This window comes from Acomys minous (genome assembly GCF_964271855.1).
Source record: "Acomys minous genome assembly, chromosome: 6".
Taxonomy (NCBI): domain Eukaryota; kingdom Metazoa; phylum Chordata; class Mammalia; order Rodentia; family Muridae; genus Acomys; species Acomys minous.
Genome location: NC_140487.1, coordinates 7,958,685 through 7,986,436, shown reverse-complemented (window position 1 = coordinate 7,986,436; position 27,752 = coordinate 7,958,685).

Genomic DNA, 27,752 nt, shown 5'->3' with positions numbered 1-27,752 from the left:
GGAAAAGGTAAGTTAGGTTGGTATTCTCAAAATGTATTTGATTTTACAGTAGTATCAAATCCCTTTGTAGTTATAAATTCTTTCATTATCATAGATGTTTATTTGCCTTTATTTTATGGTCTCTCATGTGAGTTCTTTTGAGAGAGCATACTGTAATATTTACTCAAAAATATCCTGAAGTCATTAACTTTCCTTGAATAAATGACCAAGTGTAGCAGTGGATATTTTTCTCACATGGACTCTGTTGCTTACTTTTGGATCACTTTCTTCTAATTGGGCTGCCTTGTCTAGCCTCAGTGGAAGAGGATGCACTTAGTCCTGATGTGACTTGACGTGCTGAGCTGGGTTGGTATGGGAATGGGAGTGGGGTTCCCCTTTTCTCAGGAGAAGGAAGGGGTAAAAGAGGAGGAAGGTAGGAGGATGGAACCAGGTGTAGGTGCAGAGGAGGGAGGGAGGAAGCTGTGATTGGGATGTGAAATGAATAAATAAATTTCATAAATATTAGTATCAACTAATGATATCTTTTTTACAGAGGTTGTTATCAAGAGTCTGATTAAATTCTAAGTTTATGTAATTATATAATGATTATTCAGAGAATGTCATTACTTTTAGGAAATGTATTTTTTAAAGGTGCAATATTCCAAACTTAGTTGTGAAGTGAATCAGAGTTCAAGTTGTCAATATTAACACAATGAGGCGTTTCTCACATATGACCAATTACTGTGCTTTCACATGAAGCATGCCTACATTCCATGTCTTTATCCACATTTATCCTAAACCATCTTACAGTCATTTATATTATTTCACTCTTCAGGTAGTGGGAGCCAGGTCTCCTTATCTGCCTGCCATTTTCTAGCTCTACCCTGAGTAGGACATTCTTCAAGGGAAACTAATAGGCATTAACAAGAACTCGAGGACAATTATACTGTGCAGTAGCCAATACTGCCTCCCTGGGAAGTTGCAATATTTCCAAGTACCATATAATTAATTAAATGACTTAAAGGATAGAAGGCCTGATGCCTGATGTGTATTTGTGCTGTGAGGACCAAATCAGTCATCATATGAGTATTTGTGGCCCTTTAACAGAGAATCTGTCTTTTTTTTTTCTTCCAAATGAACAGCAGACATATCTTGGATAATATCGTCCCCATACTTTTAACTGGTAGAAAAGACAATTGACTCATTAAACAGTAACAGAAAATTAATAATAATAAATAGTACTATTAATTTAAAACTTTTTACTTACAAGATAGTTGTAGGGAAGAATCAGATGGCTAAAGAATATTTTAATTTGTCATTATTTCTTTAAATATTTATTTAATTCATGTAATTTATAAGTATTTGAGAATATTCCATTTATGAGAACCTTTCACTCTCACATGCTTACCAAATTAGCTATTAAAAAGCCCTAAGTATTGGTCTCATAAGTTTCAGATTCATTTTCCAATAGCCTTCTACAGACTAATATACATAAATATTCAATATATGTCTCAATATACATATTTAGTGTCAACAAATGACTTCTTTTCAGTTATAGGCTAAGCATTTTGTTTTGGGTGACTCCTATATCATTCAACTTACATGCCTTAGGACAAACTAATTAGATATTTTTGCTTTTGTTTTTCAGTCCTGTCCTTCAAAAATAGTAAGACATTTTTTAGTTTCCAAATGGTAGTTCTATTTCTTTTTTCTGTTTTCAGTGTACCATAGACCCAGACATTTCTCCAACTATAAAAGATAATATAAGTGATCAATGCCTTCCCTTCATCTGAATATTGTAGTTTGGGGGAAATTTGACTTGTTTCTGACTTAACCAATTTGAATTACCTGGTCAAGTAGCAACTGGCTTCTGAGTGTCAGGATAATGAAACATTGTCAATAGCTTTCTAGTTTGCTGGCAACATGCACATTAAACCTGTTTATGATCATTTTAAGAAATTCTAAAGTTATATTCTACAAGATAACTCTAGGAATTCTGCCAAATATTCCATGATTTGGCTGAGATTCAAGCAGAGCTTTATGGGGCACAATTTTATTACCCCATTCTGCATGACATTGATTTGCCTTTGAACTCAACTAAAATCCACTACTCCATAACTCAAGTTAATCGGTATATAGATAGGAAATTTCCTTACCACAGCAATATTTCTCTCAATATATTTTATTTATTAAATTTATTAGATGCTCAAAATCAATCAATTTCCAGGAGCACTTCAGAGAGTAATAAAGGATAGCACTGAAATGTGTATACTGCTGTAAGCTCGGTGTGACACACAGGAGCGGTAGAGTTTCCAGAAACTGGTCACTGAATAATTTTTAACTTGCTTTCTTTTGTTTGTGCAATTGTTAACTAAGAAGCATAATACTGTGTATTAACATTGCATAGTTTTTAAATATAATGGTGAAAACTGAAAATTAGACAAATAAGTAGTTGGATGTCTCAGTATATACATAATATGCAAAAAATATTCTTAAAGTCTTGACTGGTTTATGATGTAACTTCAGTGCACATTTGACATAGAAAGGGATTTAGTTCTAGAGAAATAAATGTGCTCACAATAATGGAGAGCTTTTAAATGGCCCCTTGCCCTCAAATATACATCTATGAGTATGGGACCACTAAATCAACGAAGAGGTTTTGAGAATGAACTTAATTATATCAGAACACAATAAAAGCTAACATGCCAAGGGAATTGGAAGAGACTGACTGCACCCCAATTAATTAACCTCTAGATAATGTGCTCTGTAACTAGTCTAAACAGCTTTTCCTTCTAGAAGTATGGAACACTGTATTTGCTCATAGAAGTTCAAAGTGTAAGAAGAGGATGAGATGAATGTTTCCTCTGCAACACACACTGTAATCACCTCACACACTAAGAAACAGCATTCTCACACTCATGAGACAACATTTTTCACCACACAGATAAAGAGGGTGCTGTCCCCACTTCTAACTGCATACAGACTTTCACCTTTGGGCTTTACTAAATTATATCATGAAATACAGTCTTGTACCTGGGCGTGGGGGTGCACCCAGTGCTCCCAGGAGGCACAGTCAGGTGAGTCGCTGTGAGTTGAAGGCCAGCCTGATCTATAAAGAGAGTCCAGGACAACCAGGGCTACAAAGATAAACACTGTCTTGAAAAAAACCAAAACCAAACAGAAAAAGATACAGCTTTTGGATTCTTTCACTCATCACTATTTTTATGGTATTCAACTCATTTACTGCACATAATGAGTCTCACTCATCCTGCCACTATTTTCTCCCTACCATTTGTTATGTGAAAATGCAAATTATCATCCTTTTGCTGCTAGCTGCTTATCATTATTATTATCATTACCATTACTTTATTACAAATAATTTTATGATGATTTCATCACTTTACCAGTTTTCAAATGTTTTATTTTGGAATTTCTGTTTTATTCTCACTTAGAGTGTAATTTCTAAGTTAGCAAGTGTACATATATTCAACTTTACTATATGTTGACAGCTATTTGAAATATTTGTCTTCCTACCAGTGATATAAGTATTCTATTTTCAGGACAATGATCTATGAGTATAGCAGAATGTCAATAAGCATCATTTTTTGCTATGTTTTTGTTGATTAATTGATTGTTGTTTTTACTTTGTTTTGTTTTGCTTTTGGAATAGTATATTTGGTTTTACCCTGGGTCCCTAAGCTATCTAGTCTCAGGTTCTTTGTCACCCAAGCAGTGTCAGTGTCAGGAATGGGCTCCATCTTGTGGAATAGTTCTTCTCTCAAATCAGATGTTGTTTGATTACTCACACAAGCTTTGTACCACCATTGCACTGGTATATCTTGCAGGCAAGACAAGCATTGTAGATCAAAGGTTTTGTTGCTTGCTTGGTATTTACATTTCTCCTTTTATAGCTTGCAGAGTACTTCCTGTACCAAGGACATTAGAATGTAGGGATGAAGGCTTTATGTAGGCACCAGCTCAACTTTTCCATGCTCACTGAGTGGTGTATGTGTTGTCTTCAGCAATGGATCCTTGCTGTCATTCGGTGAAAAACAATTTGTAGTCTTGGCAACAACTTGGGTTCTTTAGGGATTCCAACGGGGCCTCTTTGCCCAATGACTCACTTAGATCTAACCCAATCATAGTACTAGAAACTTCATTTGGTGGCAAGGCCCCAATTGGGCTTCTGTCCCACCCATTACTTGGCAATGTCGTTTAGATACAAATAATATATGTATATATTCTAGGAAGCTTCAATTCTATTAGATTTTCATACTACTTTCAAATGCCCTATAATTTTATGTTGATCTCTGTATTCTCTACCTCAGCCCTCTTTCACTTGATCTTACCATTCCAGTCCTCTGTGGTTAGGTATATGGACTTTACCTTAGTCACTATTAACTTAACAACTAATATCCACTTACAGCAAATATACACCATATCTGTCTTTCTGGGACAGGGATACCTCACTCATGATCATTTTATTCTAGGACAACCCATTTATCTATGAATGTCATGATTTCACTTGTGAAAGGTTATTATTACTCCACTTTGTAAATGAACTGCTTTTTCTTCACCCATTCTTTCTTGTTTTTTCGCTGATGGTTTTCACTCAAAACTACAAAGATGTTGCTTCACAATTTATACCTGACATTATTTCCCAATTTGAATAGTCTTTATCATCCTCATTCTTCAGGACACATGCCATATAGCTGGTTAGATTTTCTTCAATGGTGGTGACAGGTTTAGCAGAATGGGACTTGAAATCATTACTTTCATATTTTATGCTTTGGTATCTGTTCTGGATAGTTTTATGTCAACTTGCCACAAGCTGAAGCCATCAGAGAGGAAGGAACTCCAATTATGAGAATTCCTCCAACAGCTCCGGCTGTAGCAAGCCTATAGTACATTTTCTTTTATTATAATTTATTCACATTTCATCTCAATTGCTCTCCCCTTGCACTTTTCTTCCAGTTCTGACCCTCCCTCCCTCTTCATCCCTATTACCTTCCTGTAGACCTCTGACAGGGTGGGGGCACCTCCCCCACCATTTGATCATGGTCTATCAGATCTCATTAGGATAGCCTGCATCTCCTTCCTCTGTGTGACACCAAGTGATTAAGTTGCAGGCACTGGAGTCCATGTCAAAGGATGTCCCCACTCCCCTACACCCCACACACATGGAGCATGAGCTGTCCATCAGCCACATCTGAACAAGGGTCTAGGTACTCTTCATGAATTGTCTTTGGTTGGTGCATCAGTTTGTGCAGGCCTCCTGGGTCCAGATCGGCTGTCCTTGGTGATCTCCCTGTGGAGCTCCTGACCCCTCCCACTCTTCCATACAGCTCTTAGCTCTCCTCCTAAGGTCTGGCTGCAAGTCCCAGTATCTGTCCTGAACCCCTGCTGGGTAGAGTTTCTCAGAGGAATTCTATGTTGGACTAATATCCACTTATAAGTGAGTATATACGATGCATGTCTTACTGAGTCTGGGTTACCTCACTAAGGATGATCTTTTCTAGTTCCATCAGTTTGCTTAGAGATTTCAAGATTTCCTTGTTTTTGATAAGTATTCCATTATATTTATGTACAGAGAATTCTCAACAAAGGAATATCCAATGGTAGAGAAACACTTAAATGCTCAGCATACCTAATCATCAGGGAAATACAAATCAAAATGACTCTGAGCTTCCATGTTTCACCTATCATTATGACTAAGATCAAAAACTCAAGTGACTGCACATGCTGGAGAGGATGTGGAGAAAGGGGAACACTGCTCCATGGCTGGTGCAAATTTGCACAACCACGTGGAAATCAATCTGCTGCTGTAGCAGAAAATTGGGAATAGTTCTACCTCAGGACACAGATATACCACTCCTGGGCATATAACCAAAAGTTGAAACAGCAAAGAACAAGAACATATGCTCAACTATGTAAGATTTCCTCCTCAACTTGTTTTGGACAGGGTTTTCATAATAGAAAGAGAAACTCTAAATAAGACAGTATTTATTTAAAAGTTTCTGTTCTATTGTTATAATTTGAATCAAACTTTGAAAAATCATGGGTAGTCACTTATTACAATGTTCTATTCATTTTAACTCCTAAATTTCCAATCTAGACTCTCTATATATACACATGAATGTACTTGGTGTTGTTTTGGCTTTTGAATGTTTCCAGTTGTGTTCAATATCTAAACTATTGTTAATATCAGCTTTCACTCAAGTTTGATTTTTTTCTCATATCCTTTTTCCACCTTCTTTAAGACTAATAGAATTTTAATTGCTTTATTATTGCCATACCTAATAATTTCTGATTTCATGTTATTTGTGGATCTAGAATCACATTCTGACTTGCCTGTAATTTTTCTATTTCTTAGCATATCAGACACTGAAGGGCTCACAGGGCTTGAGTGGTAGAGGACTCTTTATCTTCTCTATTTTATGTGATGCTGTTAGGTCACTGAAAAACAGGTTGATCTTTTCAGTGTGTATTTTTAATGTTTGCTATTTTTAAAATTGCAGGGACAAATATAGCTTCTAGATTAGGTGAAATGGCTCTACTGCTAAAGCCAAGACCTACCAGGTACTTTAAGTGATTTGAAAAGCAGTAGTAGAGTTTCTTTTCTAAATACACTCAGCCCTAAGAAGCTATAACAATTTTGTTTCTGTTGGCAGAAGCGTTCACCTTAGCCTCACATAATTTTCACAAGTGTACTCTGTCCAGAATCCAGGAAAAGACCCTATTAGAGGTCTCTGCATAGATTTACTCAACTTGCCTCCTCAGTCCCCACAAACTCAGAACTGCCTTCACAGTTCGGGAGATTTCTTAACTCTAGCCACATACGTTTGCTAAGAAAATTTCTCACTACCTTTCCTGTTCTCCAGAATTGTTCTTACTCCCTGCTTTCCTAGCTCTGATTCCCCTTATTTCATCATCTCCTCCACGGTTTCAGCTTGTGAAGTGACAGATGAAGCCGGTTACCTCATCCTGACATTACATTTATGTCACTAGTACACTAACAATAGCTATTGAAGGAGAATAGAAATGTTTTTTAAAAGAGTAAAAAAAACAAAAACAAAAATTTAAACTGTCAAGTATAAGAAATACAGAATAAGTTTTTCTATTGTCTTTGAAAAAATATTTTTTATCTAAAAGATGATAAAAGAGTATGAAAATAGAAAATTAATATAAAACATCAAACAATTAATGAAAATTCTTTCTTACTTTATTTATAAATAGCTCTTCATTACCCTAAGTAAATTTCTTCTGGTTTGTTTTTAAGAATTGGTTTTATAGTAAAGGAGTCCCCAATGTGCTGAATATATGATCTCATAAAATGCATTTTTATCATTACCTCAGGTTGAGTATAGAAATGAACACTAAAAATCATTTGATCTGCAGAGGACAGCATATGATTTATACAGACTTTTTGGTTCTTCCCTTTTTTGCTTTGTGCTTTAACATATTTTCTCCACTAAAATTTTATCACTATTTTGTTTCCTCTATTCCCACTCTCTTTTATATCTCAGGAAATCTTCAAGTCATCATCTTGTATTTACACAATTTCCTCTGTGGCCTTGTAAAAAGTCCCTGGTATGCTATCACCTTGAATGTGTAACCTCAGTGTCTGTTAAAATAAGAAAATTTTATCTATGACATTAAGTAATATAAGGATTTTCTCAATGTGTCTTGAAACTATTGTTACAGAAATAGTCCTTATCAATGCTATAATCACATTTTCCCCTAAAATAATGAAGCTGGCAAATACAGCATTAGCTCTAAATCTTCTGCCTGTGCTCTCCACACATAGAAAGAACCTTGTCCATACAGATCCTGCGAAGTTTACGATAGCTTCGATTACTGCTGATGGCTTTTACAACCTGGAGCATATTTATTTGAATTAGACACCATCCTTGTTTGCTTTGTTTTGTTTTTGTTTTGACCCACTGCAAAGCCTTGCTATGATTATTTCAGAGACTCTAAATTATTTGCCTTATATTTTAGTGCTTTGGCAATGAATAGCACTGCCTTTTTGAGATCACATAACTAATCCCTTTGCTCTTCTGCTGTTTCTCCAACCCCTCAGCCAAACTGTGCTTCTACAACAGATCTCAAAATATATCTCAGTGAGTCTGTAAACATACTCCTCTCCATCACTTAAATTACCACACTTGGGTAGTTTATATCTTCCATTCTCCTCCTTTATTTTGCTCTTTCATTCCAAGCCAGTAATCTCAGAGATCTGTGTGGCCCAAAGTAGTTTATTCTTCTAGATGAATTGTCCTGTGGTTCTGGCTCATCAACACGCAGAATCTGTGGAAGTGAGCACTTGTGAAACATTAACCAGACTAACGTGGGGACAAGATGTGATAAAGTTGTAGGAATATTTTTTTCTGAAAGTTATCCATGTTGGGTAACTTCAAATGCTTGAATTGGAATGAGGAACAAAATCACTTAAATGGCAGGATTCACAGTAGCATTTTAGAAGACACATTGTTTACAGATAGCTAACCAGAGACACGTTTTAACATGGCCAGAAATGAAAGCAAAATGCAAAGCCAATAACTGAAATATTCCCATTAAACACAAGAATACTGCCCACAAAATCTGAGGTGACTATTATTATCATATCAACTTTTCTAGACATTATCAGATGACAAATAAATATTGATAATTACTCCAAAAAATAACTATTAAAAACACAGGAGTATAAAAAGCTTTTTAAATGAGAATCAGTGTAATTAGTGTCATTTATAGAATTAGCATAGTTTATAGATAATACTAGGATTGGAAAAATAGCTGTGAAAATAAATTTTATAAAAACATATAAAACTATTTCAATTGTAAAGAAGGAATTAGGATATAAAAGAATAATAAAGATTGAAAAATATTAATGAATTTCTAAAAACGAAGCGAGGCAAACATTTTTAATAACTTTTGACATATAGGCTTATAGTTATCCTTCAAATCACCATAATATTGTTTTTCAGGAAATTAGAAATTATCTAAAAATTATCTATTTAATATTTAAAAATTAGTAAGTTTCAAAATGATCACAAATAAATATATTGTGGAATATCAGCAATGGATGTCAACTGTTTAAATCTATATTAATTTAACTCAAATATTATTGGGATCATGTTAACATCGTGGCTTAGGCTGATGTGTGATAATGCTAATATGAATATCTACGTATATATTTGTTCATGAGGCCGAGTCACAGAAAGCTACATTCTCCAAGGTTAAACTAGTAATCTCTTCAGTTTCATTTTTACCTATCAAATTATATCATTTTGTAAAGTTTTTTGCCTTAAGTACATTTAAGGTGGCCCAATTTTTTTAATCTATTAATAAAATCAATTATTTATTCAACACGAGGGATTATGATATATGCAAAATCTGAAATAGTACAAAAGATTATAATAATAGTCTTGTCAATTCAAATAAAAATAAAATGTAAATACAAGATAACAGTGGGAAAATTCTCAGAGAGGTGGTAAATATTTTCAAATGAAAAGTTAGTCAATCATTTAGAAGCAAAACACTATGTTAAAATCAGTCTTAAAATGTGATCTCAATAAAATCAGCAGTGATATAAATAAGACAACTAATTGCATATGTAAAAGGAACAAGAGAAATTCTGTGATGAATTTATATACTTATATCTGAGTGTGTGTCAGGGTACAGTTTATATGCAGTAGATGGCAAAGACCAGAAGAGGGAGACAGTTCCCATAGAATTAGAGATATAGATGTTTTGAGGGGCCACATGAGTTCTGAGAATCAAACCCAAGTCCTCCAGAAGAGCAGACAGAGCTCTTAACTCTTGAACCATTGCTCTCTAGCCTAATATATAATGATTTTAGATATGTGTTCCCCACAGACTAGCTCAAGGGCATAAAGAAGTGAACAGAAAACAGCAGTGGGGAAGAGCAGCAGAGCAGGGATTGTTCCCTTTATCTTATGTGTATTGCTCTCCACTCTCACAGTGAGAGGCTTTGACTTCTACTTTAATTGAAATCACTTTAATTCCTGCCTAAGTTCTTTTACATAGAGGCTAAGAGCTAAGAAGGAAAAAAAAAAAAAGAATCATTGAAAGTGTAGAGATGATAAAATGACATTTTTTTCTTGTATCCTATAATCTAAGATTATTTTGATTCCAGTAACCTGAACCTTTAAGAATAGAAGACCAATGCTGGGAACAAAGTTAATGTCATTAAAAGACAAGTTGGCAAAATTTATATGATGATTGTATGTTAAAAGCTGGATTTTTCTGGGCTTATGTAATGCACTATCTCTCACAACGTCTCTGCTTAATGTTGTAAGGATTCAGCCTTTGCCTCTCCATACACCAACAGACAATTAGTTTTAATTCCCCAAAGATGTAGAAGCCAAAAAGAAGCCAGTGGTCCTAATGGAAAGAGTGACCTGAATACTAAGGAGTTGAAGAGCAGCACAAAAGCCTCTTGATGAGAAAGAGAACATTCAAGAAAGAATATGAGATCTCAGGGAAAAGAGTAGGCAAGATTATGAACATTGATTAATAGCTTTTACATATTAATAAAAAGAAATAGACTAGAGAGCAAACAAAGATACCCATTAAAGTTATATGCTGTAATATTATCTACAAATGATCTATATTACCTGAAGCCATAAGCTATTCCTTTGCTTTCATTAATGTATGCTAAGAAGTACCAGGCTGATATAAAAAAATGACTGTGTCTTGAGGAGTAGAATATGTTTTCTCTTCTTTTTATTGTCCCTATTTTTAAAAATTACATATATGCATATAATGAAAGAGTTAAAAAAAGAGATTATTATACTCTCGGCCCTCTTTAAATCCCCAATTATCTCCCATGCATGATCCTTAGTAACTTTGTATCTTTTCTTCTTTCTGCTTTTCTTCTTTGTATAATGCAAGTCCAGTTAGTGTTACCTGCATATGAATGAGTGAGTGGCTATCACCTGGAGTATGAGGAAAAATACAGCAGTGAGTATATTTTCATTACACAGTGTTCTCCTTCCTCAAGCAGCAATCTACTACTAATAGCTCCTCAATATGGGGTCGAAGCTGGCCATCATCTTCCCCATCTTTTTTTGGATTTTGGCTATCTAGATTTTGTGTAACTCTTTATGGGTAAGCACAGCTGCTGTGACTTCATGGCTGCAATGATCATGTCAGGGTCAGAAAACATCATTTTACAGCATTCCTCTCTTTGCTCTAACTCTTATTTTCCCATCCTTTCTCATGATATTCTCTTGGCTTTTCTGTTGGTGTGGTTAATGTAGATGTCTTGTTTAGGCTGAGTACTCAGCTCCTTGTTCTCAGCATTTGCATTAGTTATGATTCTTTCCCTTGGCTGTTTGTTACACTGAAAACAAACAAACACAAAAAAGCTTCTATCAGAAGACTGAGATCATCCCAGGTCTATAGATATAAACACAAATATTGAGAAAGCAATTTGATAGCATAACCAACTATGAAAATGGCAATAGCAGGTCCTAGGCTGGGACATCTAGACTCCCCAGCCATGAGTTTTTGACCAGGATTATGGCACAAGGCATTAAAATCGCTGCTATAGAACTGACCTCATATTGAACTAGAAAGTGGTCAGTGACCTAGTAACAATTATGCCACTGTTCTTCTATTGGTTGCAATTTGTCTGGAAGGTTTGTGCTGTAACATGCAGGGTCTATCACTGGATAATATCATTAATATCTTTTCTCCCCCTGAAGCTTGATAGCATTATTGGGTACTATGAAAGTTATCCATTAATGAAGAACATTTTCAGCTTGGATTGTGTTGATTTCTTAATGTCCTCCAACAAAATAAATACTTACCCATGTGGTTACAGCAGATAACTAAGGGCAATAGTGATGGCCTATGCTTTTTTGGATATCTAGGCCTTCAGTGGCTAGTAAATCATATGGAGGTATCTCTTTATACTCAAGACGATTAAGTACAAACTAGTCTGTTGAGATGATTCACAATTACGGAAACACTATAATATCAGATATAATATTTAATTCACTTCCAGCTTAGGAATGTCCTGTTCTATGTTTTAGGGACATTTGTACTAGAATTCAAAGTGCTATGCTATGTTCCATCTATGTGTAATGATTAATTTATTTTCATTATTAATTTGACTAAATTTGGAACTGCATAGGGGACATGCTTTTCACGGTGCCTGTGAAGGTATTTATAAGAGAGATTTGCCAGGATCATTTAGAGCCATCATGAATCTAAGTCTCAACAATTCATAAGCTGAATAAGAATGTAGAAAGAAAAAAGTTAGCTGAGCTCCCACATTTATCTCTCTTCCTTTTGGGTGCAGAAACTGAAGACCAACTGTCTCCTACTTGTGCATGCAAAGTTAGAGCTCTTCTTACTAGAAAGCCTTCCCCTCAAACTAGGAGTCACAGTAAACCCTATCTTTCTTAATTTTGTCAATTATTGTACAACAGCAGCAAGAAACGTAACTAACATGGGAAATTGGTATCAGAACTCTGTTTATTGTCATGATAAACCTGACCATATTATTTATGGGCCTTTAAAAATAAAATGGTTCAAGACCTCGTGTTCACACTAAATTTGTTAGAAGAAAATGGGGAAGATCCTGGAACTCATAGGCACAGGAGACAACTTCCTGAACAGAATTCAAACAGCCCAGGCTCTAAGGTCAACAATTAATAAATGGGACCTAATGAGGCTGAGAAGCTTCTGTAAGGCATAAGAGTCTGTCAATAGAACAAAGTGACAGCCTACAGACTGGGGAAAGATCTTAACTAATCCTACATCTGACAAATGTCTAATATTCAAAATATATAAAGAGTTCAAGAAATTAAACTCCACCAAACCAAATAACACAATTAAGAAAAGGGGCTCAGAATTAAACAGAGAATTCTCAACAGAGGGACATGGAATGGCTGAGAAATAGTTAAAGAAATGCTCAATGTCCTTAGTTATCAGAGAAATGCAAATCAAAACAACTCTGAGATTCCATCTTACACCCATCAGAATGGCTAAGATCAAAAATTCAAGTGACACAATATGCTGCGAGGATGTGGAGAAAGGGGAACACTCCTCCATTGCTGATGGGAGTGCAAACTTGTACAACCACTTTGGAAATCAATCTGGTGCTTTCTAAGAAAACTAGGAATAGGGCTACCTCCTTGGAGTATACCCAGAAGATGTTCCACCACACAACAAGGACACATGCTCAACTGTATTCGTTGCAGGAGGAATATTGATGAAATTTTAACTGTGGCTAAAAAACACCAAAATGCTTTCAGTGGATCATATTGTCTACTTTAATGGCCATTTTTTAATTCTAACATATTGAGAGAAATGAGACAGTGGAGGACTAGGTAAAGGGGTTTTACTAATAAGGACTTTATCGTAAATTTGACTAGAGGCTATTCTTTCTGTATTATAGCAATAAAAATGGTAAAATTCAGTCTCCGTCTTGATAAATATGTTGAGGTACATTATATTTTGGCATATATTACAGGATAACTATACTACAAAGCACAGACGCAAAGAAGATAAGTAACAAGAAGGACCCAAGGGAGGAGGCTGACATCTCATCCAGAGGGGGCAATGGAATGAATAGATAGCAGAAGCTGCTCAAGGGAAGGAGCAGGATAGGAGAGGGAGTTTGGAGGGAAATGAGGGTGGAAATCAGACCTGGGATAGTGGGGATGGGAGGACAAAGGACTTGCAGAGAGAAGAAAAACCACGGATGGGAGCATCTCTGTGACAATCTGGGGACCTATGACAAGGTATGCTACTGGAAGGATATGGGGGTGACTCTCGCTGCGAATCCAAGTAGCAGGGTTCATGAAGACTGAAGAGGCTACCCTCTAACTAGGCATGACTCCTAGTGGAAAATGGGAAACACCAATTTACCCACAGAAACTTCAACCCAAAATTTTCTCTTGCCTAGAAGATGTGCAGGTATAAAAATAGAGCAGAGACGGTAGGTGTGTCCAACAAATGCCTGCCCCAACTTGAGACCCACCGCATGGGAGAGAGCGACCATCTGACTCTATTAATGATACTCTGCTATGCATGAAGACCGGAGCCTAGCCCAGCTTTCCTCTGAGAGGCTCCATCCAGCAGCTGACTGAAACAGATGCTGCAGCTAACAGCCAAACATTAGAAAGAACACAGGGAGACTTGTGGAAGAGTGGGGAGGGATAGAATAGAAAGGACAGGAGCTCCACAAGAAGACCAACAGGGCCCAGGAGGCTTGTGGAGACTGAAGCACCAACCAAGGGCCGTGCATGGACAGGCCCCCTACATAGATGTAGCCAATGTCTGCTCGGTCTTCATGTGGGTTCTCTAGTAAGGGGAAGAAGGGCTACATGCCATAGACTGAGGTCTTAGAAGAAGAAAGGTAGGAGACCAACTGAACACTAACATTCATCATTCTCTGCCTCCTACTAGGGACACAATGTGACCAGCTGCCCCATGTTCTTGCCGCCATAGCCGAAACTGCTCCTGCCATTACACCTTCCTTCCTATGATGTGTCGTGCCCTCAAACTGTGAGGTGATGCTACTTCCTTAAATTATTTTTTGAAGTATTTTTCACAGAAACAGGAAAAATAATTAATACATACTTTCATATGGAATTGATCTTACATTTCTCATGAGTAATTTATGTCATTTTGTATTTAAAAAAATCTGTACAGGCTAACTATTTTACCTGGTGTCAGTTGCTTGAAGCTGGGCTTATCAGTGCCTAGAATGTTATAACAAAATGGAATTTTAACAACTGCTTTGAAATGAAACCTAAGTTTTAAATATTTACTGGTATATGTTAATGCACTTGTTCAAAATATGTAGACTCAACTACTACAAGATGACTCCATTGATAAAGGTATTTACTACTAAGTTTGACAGCCTGGGTAAGACTTCAAGAGCACACATAGAGGAAAAAGTGATCCAGCATTCACAACTTTCCCTCTGACCTCCACCTTTGTGCCATCCCATACTCTAGGGAATTCTTAGTTATTATTATTCATATATGCCTTCTGTTTAATGAACATACCCTTTCTTAAAAGATGAAAGCAACCAACTTGTGTATGTCTGTTATTGTCTATGTTGTTTCAAGGGAAAAAAGACCAAGTTGAGACATTGATGCTAGAGTCTGCATCCTTCCTCTTGTGAGGTACCCAAGGTAGGTCCACAAACTTACCTACTCCAACCAAAACCACCTGGAAAGTCTCAGGACGTATGACTTCTCTTGCTTTCACTGCCTGTATTAGAAGATATAAAAAGGAGGTTAGATAGAGTCCAAGGGTATAAGCAAGTGAACCGAGATGTAAAACAAAAACAAAAACAACAAAAACAAAAAACCAACCCGCAAACCTTGAGCACAGCTTCAGCTTTATTTGATGTATAGGTAAATCTATACATCTTTGGTAAACAAGATAATGAATTCTGTTACAGATCTAGCCTGTGTAAATTGTATGCCCTGCCAACTAAGAGCTAAGAAGTGAAACAACTGCAGAATAATTTTGTGTTTAAGTGTTGCTTTTGTGATTAATTTCTTTAGTCCAGCACTTCTCAACTTGTGGGTCAGGGCCTCTTTGGGAATTGTTCTTCTCTTTCATAAGGGTAACATATCCGATATTCTGCATATCAGACATTTACATTATGATTCATGACAGTATCAACATTACATTTATGAAGTAGCAACATTATGATTGGTGGTCACCACAACATGAGGATCACAGCACTAACAAGGTTGAGAGCCAGTGCTTTAGTCACCGACATTTCTAAGGAGAAGCATGGCATTAGCATCTTCTCCAAAGGCCTGCTTTTATGATGGCTTCACAGATCAAGATCACTTCAACAGTTGGCCACCATAAACTAGGACTTTTCTAAATCCATGATTCATATAGCCTCAATGACCTTGCAATAACAAGCACTGTCTAGTTACAACACAGAGTATTTTCTCAGTGCAGAGTATATTTATATGATAATGATGTGTTTATTGGAATATCCAATGAATCCAGATGATTAACTTTTCTACTATAACAGAAAGCGCTATTGAATAGATGTTGTTGACAGCCAATAGAAAATTGCAAAATTCAACTTTTTCTGATGCTCTCATTAAAACTGTGCCGGCTCCAATGAGCTTACTGCTGCAGCTGCTTCTGCAATGCTTACCTTCAAGTGCACTGGATTTCAATTTGTCTTACAGTGAATAGAGTTTCAGCATCTTCGTGTTTATAATAAACAACTTTCAATACATTCCACACTTGGGGAATTGTCCTTGTTTTTTGAGCCAGAAATACTATACTTCTTGGCAGTCTTCTAGCCCCTGGGATTTTAGTTAAATAAGAAGTAGTTTGAAAGAATACAGTATTCTGGGATAAGAAATCCAAAGAATTTAAATGACTTGCTTGTGTTAGATGCCTTTTTGAGAAAAGCACAAAGAATATAAATTTGATTTTTGCATTTTAAGCACTTACACACACATATATTTAGAGACATAGACACAGCTTTCTGTGTAATAATTTATCATCACAATAGTTTAAAAATTCACTGAAACTCACTATGAATTTATATTCTGAGGACATTTTATTTGCCTGAATCTTGGGTATCATGCTGTTTATGAGGACAGTATAAAGCTGCAGTTGTCGGTGGGAAAATCGGTCAGTATGTAATGGTGGCAGGAATTTTACTCTACGAACTGATTTAGATTCAGAAACCTTACAGGACAATGCAAGAATGAATAGATTATTTCAACTGTAGGAGAGCTGTTGTTGTAAACCACAGCAAACACAGGCTTACCTGATGAATGAAGAAATAGTTACACATTATTTTGGTTATAACTTTTTTAAAGGCCATAAAGACACAAATGGCCAATGCAGATTAATATTGTCATGCTTTTAACTTGACAAGAGCAAGGAGACCAGTCTCTGGGCTTAATCTGAGATATTAAATGGATGTTGTTAATTGAGATGAACAACCTAAAAGTAGAAAGTGCTGGGGCATATGTGCTGGGTAATAATTTCGTGATTGAGATATAATAGAAGAGCTTTGGAACTGATGAAATAAAATCACTTTAGTCTTTTTTCCAGATTTTTTTCTTTTTGTTATTATAATTTATTCACATTATACCCCCATTGTCATCCCCTAGCTCTTATCTTCCTGTTCCCACACTCTCCTCCTTTTCCATTCTATTCCCTCCTCCTAGACATCTGACAGGTAGATGTCATCCTCCTCCACCTTCTGACCATAGTCTATCAGTTCTCTTCTGGATAGCCAGCTTCCTCTTTCTCTGTGTTCCCACAGGGCCTCTCTGCCAATGGGCAGTGATCAAATCAAAGGCACTAGAGTTCCTTTCAAGGGCAGTCCCCTGCTCCCATACTCCTTCCCCTTCTGGAGAATGAGCTGTCCCTTGGCTACTTCTGAACAGGGCTCGAGGTTCTCTGCTTTCAATGTCCTTGGTCAGTGCATCAGTTTGTACAGGCCCCCTGGGTCCAGATCAGCCAGCCTTGATAGTTTCTTTGTGGAGCTTCTGGTAACCCTGTGAGAAAATGGAAATACCTCCCATGCTCATGGATCAGGAGAATAAACATAGTGTAAATGGCCATCCTACCAAAAGCAATCTACAGTTTCAATGCAATTCCCATAAAAATTCCTACACAAGTATTCAGAGAACTTGAAAGATCAATGCACAACTTCATATGGAAAAAAACATAATAGATAATATAGCTTTTAAAAAAGTATTGGAAAACAAAACTTTAATCAGAAACAGTGTGTTTCAAGTATATTAAAAATATGATACTAAAGACAATTTAGAAATGATGTGGTAACCAACATATGAAATTAGTAGGTACTTTATTGTTGTTGTTGTTGTTGTTGTTGTTGTTGTTGTTAGACAACATTGGGGTTAAGTAGATGATATATTAAAATTAAGAAGATTTTTTACACATATTAATTTTTTAAACTGCTTTAAAATAGAAAGGCAAACATATACATGATGGGCAAAATCCCATGGACCTACTTTTACTTTGACCTTATGCTCTTTGGATTTTAACAACTTAGTTAATTCAACATATTCATCAGTTAGGATATTATGATCTTTATTTGTGTCAGGTGCTAGTTAGAAGCTGTTATTTTTATGGACATACACTTACCCTGACAAAAGGAAAAGCTGAAGACAAAATTGTTAGAGCATAAAACTAGGCTATGGTATCAAGAGTGATGAGCAAGCTGAACAAGCACATGAAACCTGACCTAAAGTCTTATATTTTTACATTTTTCTTTCTTTTGAAAGTATTGATATCAGATGGTTTTTAATAAAATGCATTTTCAAAGCTTCCATGTTTATTTGGAATTTCTCACTGAATTTATCTCTAATTTTATATTAGAACTCTCTGGGACCTAGTGTCAAGCAACATGCAAGAATAAATGCACTGTATTCTAGATTTGTTTTCCATAATGTCAAAAAGTTAGTATAACTTTATTCATTACAGTTTATAAGTAATGAACTAGTATTTTCTGGTTGCTAAACAAAATCACTTCATGTCTATGTAAGCAGGCAAGAAAGGACAATTTCAGGTCACATTTAACATATATTCCAAGAGGAAACAATTCTTAAAATACCACCTCTTTTACTTTTTGGTGACTCACACAAGAAAGAGGAGAGAAGTCAGCGTTAACCAATGATCATCAAAACACTTCCATTCTGAAGAAATAATATATGAGATACACTAACATAAGAGTGGTTTTTTTTTTCCTTAGTGTTACAGTCAAATGCTTGTTGCTTTTAGGCATCTTGTGATTATTTTTTGGAACCACTTTTTTTCAATAAAATAGGCTTAATATGTATTTATGTGTACATATACATATGTGTATAAATGTAATATATTAAGTATATATTTACATGTTTGGTGAAAATACCTAAAATATTTAGAATTACATGCTTTCCACAAATTTGAATTATATAACTTACTGTATGATGGTTTCATAATATCACAGTCCAAATCTATGGTTTCTCACAGAGGACGTCTTTATACTACTGAACAGTAAGACATAATAGGGCACATTTTTACATATGAGTTTATTACCTTTGTATTCTGTTTGTGTGCCAATGCTGCTAGTAGCCAATTCTTGGTCTTCTCATATATGCAAAGCATGCACTTACACGTGAACTGAATAACTAGCTTCTAGTTGTATTTTTTTCTTATGAAACAACAAGCAAACAAACACCTTTTTTTCTGGTAGCATACTCATCAATATCCTTATTCATGTGTCTTTTCTAAACAAGCTGTAGCTTCTGTTTCTAAACATTGATTTACACATTTTTAGATCACAAATGGCATTTCAAGATGAAATCATAAAAACAAAGAACATTTACAAGAAATATATCACTCATTTAAGTAATTTAACTTTATACCAGCATTTTCTCCTCTTCAAAACTATTGTGCTTCCTTCTTTAAATATCGATTAATTTAGAGTTCAGCATTTGAAGACTTGCTGAGGAAAACCACTAATATTCTTGATGTCATCACAGGGTCAAAGACTCAGTAAAAAAAGAGAATAGAAAGGTTGGTCTCTAACACCATAGTAAGAAGTAAAAGCACTTGAATTTTGCACTAAAATGCACAGACAGAAAACACTTGGCAAGGATGTAAGGGAGGATTATTACAAGGCTGAGTTCATTGATAGTGCTCACATTAATTCCCCTACAGAAAATAAAAGACTGTCTTGTGAACAAGGGCACAGTTGCAGCATAAGGAGTTTTGCTTTTATTTTGTGAAAACTACTTCAGTACTCAAAGCTTGGGGGCATTTTACTGAGTTGCTTTGAAGATGCTCCCTTGTGTTTCAGCTACCAGAGAGGACCTAAACGGATCTTAACAGTTTTTACAAATACTCTCCTTGTGTCCATGATCTGTCAAATGTCCCTGGTGCATTACCAGGCAACCTCTTAGTGCAAAAGACCATACATCTGCTCTTCCAGTGCCTGTGTCTAGAATATATTTATATAATGCTTGTGAAATGGGTACCTTTACAATGTAAACTTTAAATAACACAATGCATCATTTGAATATTCCAGAGCATACAGCTCCAAATAGACACTGTAGTTTTTTGCTAATAACTTCTGAAGCACCTTGGAGGTAGTTACAGATCATGTCAAAAATTCTTTATTCATATTTAATAATGGTAAATATTTAAGCATTCTTTATTTTGAATGCACGCCTAATTTGGAGTTTTTGTTCTTGTTTCTAAGTACAGAAATCAAACAAAATAGCATCAGTCACAAAACAGATTTTAAGCTAACTGTATATATGAATATCATCTATATGTCTGAGTTATTCAGAATAGACTGTAAGGTGATGTAGATGATATCAGATTATCCATCAACTCAATTGTGCTACAATTAGACCACATTCCCACTAGCTCTAATTGTACTACAAATGAGTCCCTGTTTAGTCTAAAACCTTATGCAGCCAATGAGTCTGTTTGCTAAGACCTAGCTTATATTGAAAAATCCTAATAAATAATTTCTGTACAGAAATAAATTGGATTTAGTAAAACTTTAGACTTTCCCCCTGTGGGGGTATTAGCTAGTATTGACTGAATTTCTTCATCAATTGTTTCCTCATAATAAAAGTTTAGGCAAGTAAGGTGCATTATACCTTCTGTTTCTGACATTGCATTTAGAGCAGCTAGTCTGGATGAAAAGAGAAGGGGGGTTTCCTACTTAAGTTATAGGTTACTCTCATTCTATAAGTTTCCATGTCAACAATTTTTGTTTACTTATTAATCTCTTTACAGCTTAGTTATTATATTCAGTAATTCATATCATAAGTGACACCACAAGATGGCAGTGTTTCAGAAATCACTCCTTAGAACAGTCATTCCTAAAACGCAGTGTCTTAATGCCAAAAACGCTTAGTTGCCATTACAAGTGATTAAGAATTAATGATACTCTAATGTCTGTGTAGCAATAAGCTAGTTGTTTTATTTAAGTACTATAACTGTCAGTTTTATTGTTTCAAAATGTTGGAAAGCTTCAACATATAAATAAGCTGAGGGTAGAGGACTGTCAGTAGATTCATAAATCTCACAATCACTACATGCTGGCTTATAATTATAGCCTTATTTTTAAATTGTTTAAAAAACTTACTCCATCTAAAACACATCAGAAAGCTTCTCAATAATAAGTACTGATGTAAAATTCAAGCATATTCCTTATTAAAACATAAAATTTTAGTCAGGAAAAATGCTTTAAATTCAGATTTATCAGTATATAAAACAGAATTTTCAAAATCATGAGGTTTCAAATGAGATTAAAAGAAATCATGTTATCACACTGATGTCTATTTCACTTTTATAATTATTATGTTAATGTGAATACATTAATAAAAATATTGTTACCAGACAAATGTTCATAGAGATGCATCTGTGCAATGTTAGTTGTTTTTATTTTTTAAGTTTTTTTCATTAATTTAATTTAATTTGCATCCTCCCTCTCTTTCTCCTCAGAGAAGGGGAGACCTCTCATGGGTACCAACCCGCCTTGGCACATCAAGTGACAGTAAGACTAGGTGCTTCTTCTACTGAGCTTACAGGCAAAGGTGTCCTGTTAGAGCAAGGGATCCAAAGGCAGGCAACAGAGACAAAGACAGCCTTTGCTTCTTTTGTTAGTGGTTCCACATGAAGACCAAACTGCATATCTGTTACATATGTGTAGGGGCCTAGGTACTTTCCATGCATGCTTTCTGTTCAGTGGTTCAGTCTCTGGGAGCCCCTATGAGCCCAAGTTAATTGATTCTATAGGTTTTCTTGTGGTGTCCTTGGCCACTTTGTTTCCTTCATTTCTTCCTCCCCTGCTTCCACAAGAATCCCTAAGCTTCATCTACTGGAGCTGTGGATCTGCAGTTCCTAGATGCACAATGAATCTGTGAACTGTTTGGCTACTTCTTCTTAAAACCGTTCCTACTGTCTTTGGGAGTAGAGGCCAATGAACTTCAGTAGGTATTTTATACCATTTTTTTTTTTTTTTGGACCACTGAGATATTTTTACTTATGTCTAAGTATAGGACAACACTTCCTTCTGTAGCACTAGGTCTCCAATACTAAATTTGGATGAGCTATTCCATTGTTGACATGAAATTCCTATCTACTGTTGTTTGTTGCTGGGTTCCTAGCTAATCCCTATAGGAAGTTTCACACTGTTAAAGAATTAGCTCACTTATCTTTTGCTGATTAGTGCATTAGTCCAGTGCTACCGTTACAACAATTTCTACAAATCACAGAAGGCTAAGGCCTTCTAGAGAAGTCTCTAGAAATGCCTTATCTACAATATCTTTTCAAATGACCTTGTCTTTCACATTAAAACAATGGCAATTTTGATATCTAGGATTATTGGCTATTGGTTGTCCAATTGCATAGTCATTAGAGTCAATGTCAGCAGTAGGTCTAATCCATTAACCCATGTGTGTTGATGGAGCTTTTAAGGTCTAAGAACTGTTTTATACCCTATATTTGCAAATTTGATTAATTAATACCTTTCTTGCATCTTTATCTGATATTATCCTGTCCACAGGGAATGTTAGTCTATGTAAGAAGCCAGTGAAAGTCTTTCTGGGACTTGGCATAATCTTTTTAAATTACATAAAACTTTCCTTGTTATCCCACCTTATCTCAGGATCTTTATTTTTCATTTTATTTTATAAATATATGCCAATTTATTTAACCTTTTTCCATCTTGGGGCACTTAGATTGTTTTGTTTTTTTAATTTTAATTTTATTAATTTATTCAGTTTACAACTCAATTGTTATCCTATCACTTGTATCCTCCTGTTCCTCTCTCCCTCCTATTTTTACCCTATTCCCCTCCTCTAGGTCTAAGACTGAGGGGGACCTCCTCCCCCACTATATGGTCACAGGCTATCAAGTCTCATCTTAGTAGCCTGCTTATTCTTTCTTTGAGTGCCATCAGCCCTCCCTACCAAGGGGAGGTGATCAAATATGGGTCACCAGAGTTCATGTCAGAGTCAGTCCCCACTTTCCATATTAACTGTGGAGAATTCCTGTCCATTGGGTGGATCAGAGTAGGGGTTTGATGTTTACTACTTGTATTGTCTTTGGTTAGTGCAGTAGCTTGAGCAGACCCCCTGTAAAACAATACAGTTATCAACTGTATCTGATTTCATAAATCAGCATATAGACATTCAACTCACAATTGATCTTTCATGATATTAAGAACTGTAGAACTATTACAGTTTTGCATCAGCTTCTTCTCAACACCATGTTAGCATTTATAATTGAGATCCAACTTCCAGGACAGCTTCTAGTGAATCTTTCCATTCTTCAGGTAAAAGCCTGATTTGGGTAGCTCAGCTATTTAATATCTGCCCCACATAGGGTGAGTGCATACCATAAGTCATTATTAGTTTTTTAAACTGCTAAAGGTCATGTATGTTAATAGGATTCCAGGCTTGTTGTTAATTTTGTGAATTTTTACCATTTTCTGGCATTTGCTCCTGATACCTGAAAAAGCTAGTGGGGATGATTGCTTTTCCTCAATTTAATTAAGACATGGTGTCATAGGTTCAATAAGCTGCCTATCTTGGTACTTAATTTCATTAGGTACCATAGGTTCACAACTAAGAACTATTTTATCTTTTTATCATAGTTAACTTTACTTGTAGTATGGCTATTTTTCCTTATCTTTTTTGAGAGAAAATACATAAAGATTGTAATTGACAGTAAGAATGTGGTCACAGTTGCAGTAAGTATGGCAATAGCTTTCTCAAATAACATTTCTATCCATTCAACTCCTGTCCTTAGTCTTCAGGGATTTGAAATGGAGTTTCCCATTTTTAATGCATAAAAAGTCTCTCTATATAATTAAAATTGTCTTTGGCATGGCTTAATGTGATTCTCTGTAGCAGAGGATTCTGCATCATTTCTTGCTGCTTCTATTCCTGTGATGGATTTTCTCAGAGGTTTCTGCAACATTTCTTTTCTGGGCTCCAGACTCCAAAGTTGACTGATTCAAACTGGCTTCTCTCTGCTTCTCACTATATGGATTTGTTTGGAAAAATTGCCTCTGAACTTCATGAACTGCACAAACTCTGGTGCACACAACTAAACTAGACTATACTCCTGAACTCTACTGTTCTATTTCCATTCCTCTCTTGCTTTCATCTCTGAGGCTCTTAAGCAGCTTTTTTTAATCTGTTCTCATGAGAGTTGGGCATATCCTATCTCTGACTCATTCTGTCATTCCTCTCACTTTATGTACCCCTCGATTAGACAACATTGTTTGGGATTAAAGTCGTGTACCGAATTCCAGCAAATGGATTAAAAGTTTGTTTTATCTATATTCCAACCATGGGGAGAAAGGGTCTATATTCCAGCTAGAGAGATTAAAGGTATATACTAAGGGAGTGTCTTTATTCCAGCAAGATTATACAGACCTAATTATTTTGATGTGGCTCCTTGCCAGAGCAGCAATGATGCTGAATTAAAATACCTCAACACCTTCCTTTTTCCCTCTTCACACCCTCTCCTACCCAGTTTCCTCCACCCATCTACTGTAGATTCCTATTTTAATCCCCCTTCATGTGAGATTCAAGCATACTCCCTTGGGCCTTCCTTGTACTTAGCTCCATTGGGCCCTTCAATTATAGTTTGTTTATCCTGTACTTTATGTCTAATATTCACTTATTAATGAGTATATACCATGAGTGTCTTTCTGGGTCTGTTTTACATCACTCAACAGGATAATTTCAAGTTCTATCCATTTGTCTGCACATTTCATGATGTTATTGTTCTTAATAGCTGAGTAATATTCCATTAGCAAATGTACACTGTACCATAATTTCTTTATCTATTCTTTGCTTAAGGGACATCTAGGTTTCTTCCAATTTCTGGCTATTAGAAATAAAGATGTTGTGAATATAGTTTAGCAATCATCCTTGTGGTATGGTAGAGCATTTTTTGAGTATATGCCCAGAAGTGGTATGGTTGGGTCTTGAGTAGAATTGTTTCCAATTTTTTGAGAAAGCAACTTTGGAGATTGATTTCCAAAGTGATTCTATAAGTTTGCACTCCCTCCAGCAATGGGGAAGTGTTCCCTTTACTCAACATTCTAGTCAGCATGAGCTGTCACTTGAGTTTCTGAGATTAGCCATTCTGTGGTGTAATATGGAATCTTAGAATTGTTTTGATTTGTATTTCCTGATTACTAAGGATGTTGAACATTTCTTTAAGTGATTATAAGCCATTACATTGTCATCTGTCTAGGTGAAAATCTTTTCCCATTCTATAGGCTGCCATTTTGTACTTTGGATGGTGTTGTTTGCCATAGAAGCTTTTCAGTTTCATGAGGCTGTTGATGTTCTGTTCAGAAAGATGTCTCCTGTGTCAATGCACTCAAGTCTATTCCCCATTTTCTCTTCTGTCCAATTTACTGCATCTGGTTTTATGATGAGGTTTTTGACTCACTTTTACTTGAATTTTGTGCAGGGTGGTTGAAATGGATCCACTTGCATTCTTCTGCATACAGTCATTCAGTTAAACTAGCATCATTTGTGGAAGATATTTTCTTTGTTGTATTGTATAGTTTTGGGTTTTTGCCAAAAATTAAGTTTCCATAGCTGTATGGGGTTATTTCTGGCTTGGTGATTAAATTTCATTTACCAAACTCTCTTTTTACGTCAATACCACGCGGATTTTATTACTATTGCTCCATAGTACAGCTTGAGATCAGGGATGGTGATTCTGGCAGAATATCTTTTATTAAACAGAATTGTTCTAGCTATCCTGGGATTTTTACTTTCTGATATGAAGTTGAGGACTGTTCCTTCAAGGTCTGTAAGAAAATGTGTTGTGATGTTGATAGGAATTGCACTGAATCAGATGATTGCTTTTGGTAAGATGGCTGATTTTTTATTTCTGATCCATTAGCATGAAAGATATTTCCAACTTCTGATATCTTCTATAATTTCTTTCTTCAAAGTCTTGAAGTTCTTGTCATATATGTCTTTTGCATGATTGGTTAGGGTTACACCAAGATCTTTTATACTAATTCGGGATTTTGTGAAAGGTGATGTTTCCTAATTTTTCTTCAGCCTATTTATCATTGGCATAAAGAAAAACTACTGTGGTTTTTTTTTGGTTTGTTTGTTTGTTTGTTTGTTTGCTGAAAGTGTTTATCATCTGTAAGAGTTCTCTGGTAGAGTTTTTGGGGTCATTTATCTATATTATTATATAATCTGCAAATAGCAATACACTGACTTCTTCCTTTCCAATTTTTATTCACTTGCTCTCCTTTAGTTGTCTTATTGCTCTAAGTAGAACTTCACATACTAAATTGAATAGATATGGAGATAGTGGGCAGCCTTGTTTGGTCCCTTGTTTTACTGGAATTGCTTTAAGTTTTTTTCCTTTGAATTTAATGTTGGCTATTGGCTTGCTATGTGTTGCCTGTGCTGTATTTAGGTATATACTTTGTATTCCTAATCTCTTTAAGACCTTTAATATGAAGGGGTGTTGAATTTTTGTCAAAGGCTTATTTAGCATCTAATGAGATGATCAAGGCTTTTTTCCTTTTAGTTTGTTTAAATAGTGTATTACATCAATGGATATTTTTATGTTGAGCCTTCCCTGCATCCCATGTGTGAAGCCGACTTCATTATGGTAGATGCTTTTGGCTTTTGATGTGTTCTTGGATTTGGTTTGCAAGCATTTTAGTGAGTGTTTTTGCATGAAAGTTCGTAAGAGATATTGGTCTGAAATTCTCTTTCTTTGTTGGGTCTTTGTGTGATTTAGGCATCAAGATGAGTATGGCTTTAGAGAATGAGTTTAGCAATGTTTCTTCTGTTTCTATTTTGTGGAATACTTTGAGGATTATTGGTACTAGCTCTTTTTTGAGAAACTGGTAGAATTCTACACCAAAATCATCTGGCCTGGGGCTTGGGAGATTTTAAAAATTGTTTCTATTTCCTTAGAGGTTATATAGGTTTATATAAGTTGTTTACCTAATCTTCATTTAACTTTGGTTGTGTGAGGTCCGGAGAATATATATTCTTTTTTTTGTTTGGGTGAAAACTTCTGAAGATATCTGTCAGGTCTTTCATAACGTCTGCTACTTTCATTATTTCCCTGTTTAGTTTCTGTCTGGATAACAAATCCATTACACAGATGCATCTGAGTAATGTTAATTATTTTCTAGTAACAAATATGTTAGCTAAACCCATAGAAATATAAGCCCAGCATTTAACATATTATGATAGCAGTAACTGTTTCTTGCTAGGCAGCAATTATTCACAGCAATTTTGAAAAGTATACAAAAAATTCTCTTCTTAGCAAAGCTAACTTTTCACTTAACAAGGATATTAAGATTTGAGCATATAATTCGTAAATTTTATTGTCATTTATTGAATGATTGGTGATAATTAATACTGATTTACTTTTTTTCATTTTACAAGGGAATTTATTAAGATAGGCATATATAATTCATAGGAAAGATATGATTGTTTTTTTATATTTTTATATATATTTTATTAATTTATTCATATTACATCTCAATTGTTATCCCATCCCTTGTACCCTCCCATTCCTCCCTCCCTCCCATTTTCCCCTTACTCCCCTCCCCTATGACTGTTCCTGAGGGGGACCTCCTCCCCCTGTATAACGTCATAGGGTATCAAGTCTCTTCTTGGTAGCCTGCTATCCTTCCTCTGAGTGCCACCAGGCCTCCCCATCAAGGGAATGTGGCCAAATATGGGGCACCA